Below are 2,489 nucleotides of genomic sequence, written 5' to 3'. Positions count from 1 at the left end.
GCATGCATGTTATTAGCTCATTGGCTGTTTATTAGTTCTTATCAGGCACACATTAATGCCTTATTCTGCATGACCATATTTTAGATTTCTTAAGCTGACCCCAAACCTAAACTTAACAACTACCTTACTAACTATATATGTTCCCTAAGTGAAGCGTTAACAGAAAATCACCATAGAGAGTAAATCGGAATTGTTCAAACGTAGTGTCATTCAAGCGATGCACATATATGTGATCCTGGACCACAAAACCAGTCATAAGTGTACATTTCTCAAAATGTAGATTTATACATCATCTGAAAGCTGAATAAATAAGCTTTCCATTGATGTATGGTTTGTTAGGACAATATTTGGCCGAAATACAACTGTTTGAAAAACTGGAATCTGATGGTGCAAAAAAATCAAAATAATGAGAAAATCACCTTTAAAGTTGTCCAAATGAAGTTCTTAGCAATGCATATTACTAATCAAAATTAAATTTTGATATATTTATGGTGGGAAATTTACAAAATATCTTCATGGAACATGATCTTTACTTAATATCCTAATGTTTTTGGCATAAAAGAAAAATCAATAAATTTGACCCATCCAATGTATTTTTGGCTATTGTTACAAATATACCCGTGCAATATAAGACTAGTTTTGTAGTCCAGGTCACATATGATACTGAACAAAAAACAAACTTAAATCTTAAGCTGTAAGGGGATCATATTGATTATGCAGTTTTTGTTACTACAGACATGATGAGGTGTTTTGAGTGTGAATAGTCACTTTGTAGCAGAGCAGAGTGATGGTGTAACTGATAACACTGCACAAAACGATGATGGAGAATTTACAGTGTTGGAAAAACTGTAGTAGTACTGCAAAGTGCTTGTCCAAGCTTCATTTTTTGACACCTTGTTTGGCAGCAAGATTAAGCTCTTCCACATTCTAAGACGCGGTGACTTGCAATTGTTACCTTAAATAACTATTTCTACCTATTTAACTAGTTTCAACACATAAAAAATAGTTTTGTTGGTATACATTTCTGACCCAGCCACCTAGTCATAACAATTTGGCCCTTGTCAAAATGAGTCTGATCTTTGTTCCTGCCCATTTCTCCTGCATACAACATGCTGATTACATGAACCTTTTTAGGTCACCTTTTTTCAGTGCACTGGTCTCTGTTTGTCAGTTTTATCTGGTGGTTTGTGCTCAGTGTGATTGCAGTTTTCATCTCACAGCTCTCACTGTGGTTTCAGTGGGCCTTTTTTTCAAGAATCTGAAACCTGACTGAGAGATTTTTTTTTTTTTTTTTTTTTGCAGGAAGGAGCACAGTTGAGCAGACACAGTAGATACTTTTTCGAAACTTTTAGACATAAACATAAAATTTCCCTGCTTTATTTTCCGTTTTTTCCTCAGTGTTTGTTTTTTTTGATTTTTCATTATGGGTAACCCCGCCTTCCTCCTCCTTCTCCTGGAGCAGGGGAATCGCTCTCTCGTGGACCACACCAGAGACTTTGTTTACCTCGCGCCACTCACGCACTACCCGGACAGCTGCCTGTGCACATTCTACCGTGCAGGATTTAACATCGCCACCAAAGCGCAGCTGTCCGGGGAGGGTCCACGAGAGAGCATCGCTGACTACATCGAGTGGGTGCTGGTGTCCTGCAGAGCTTCGTTGACCGTGGAGGATGACACCAGCCCCACTCAAGACCCAGAGCCCAGCCAACCAGCATCCTGACACGTGGAGTTTGAGCCACATGGAGCAAGTGAGGGCTATGGAGAGCCCTGCCCACTGCACCACTGCTGGGGGTGAGCTGGAACATAACTCTGGGGACTTGATTGACTTCTCTACTGAAGTTCTGGAACATAACTCTGGGGATTTAATAGACATCTTTACTGAATTATCTACCTGTTATGATCAACCTGCCTGTCTGGAATTCCCACCCACCCTCCCTCTTCTGCCTATGTTAACGTCTGTCTGGTCACCGCTGTCCCCTGACAGCCCCTCTGCTCACCCTCAGTCTTCCACCTGTGCAGTGGGCTCGCAGCGGGTCTGCCAGTTTCCATCGGTGTCAGGGCTGGAGGATCCCTCATCTCCGCCTCCAGCCTCAGAGTCCAGAACTCCGCCTCGGCCCTTTGACCCTGCGGCTCCACCACGGCTCTCAGCGCACTCGTCTCCATCGTCGCCCGTCGGTCCACCAGCTCCACCGGGCTCCCTCGTCTTTCCGGCTCCGCCCTGGTCGGTCGGTGTCGCCCTGGATCTTCGGCTCTCCGTCTCTGCCTCGGGCTCCTCCGCCAGCGGCCCCGCCTCCGTCGGTTGGCCCCCTGGAGTCGTCAGCCCTTCCTCCACCATGGCTCCTCCCTCCGTCGGCTCCACCGTGGGTCATCATCATGGCTGCGGTCTGGGTCTCCCTCTGCTTCTCCTGCTCCGGGTCCCTCCTGTTTCCTCCTTGGCTCCTCCCACCTTCGTCACCCCCCTGGACAATGTTGTGTTCACTTGAACTGTC

The sequence above is a fragment of the Labeo rohita genome, unplaced genomic scaffold (genome assembly GCF_022985175.1).
Source record: "Labeo rohita strain BAU-BD-2019 unplaced genomic scaffold, IGBB_LRoh.1.0 scaffold_922, whole genome shotgun sequence".
In the NCBI taxonomy this organism is placed as follows: Eukaryota; Metazoa; Chordata; class Actinopteri; order Cypriniformes; family Cyprinidae; genus Labeo; species Labeo rohita.
Note: the sequence above shows the minus strand (reverse complement) of the source record.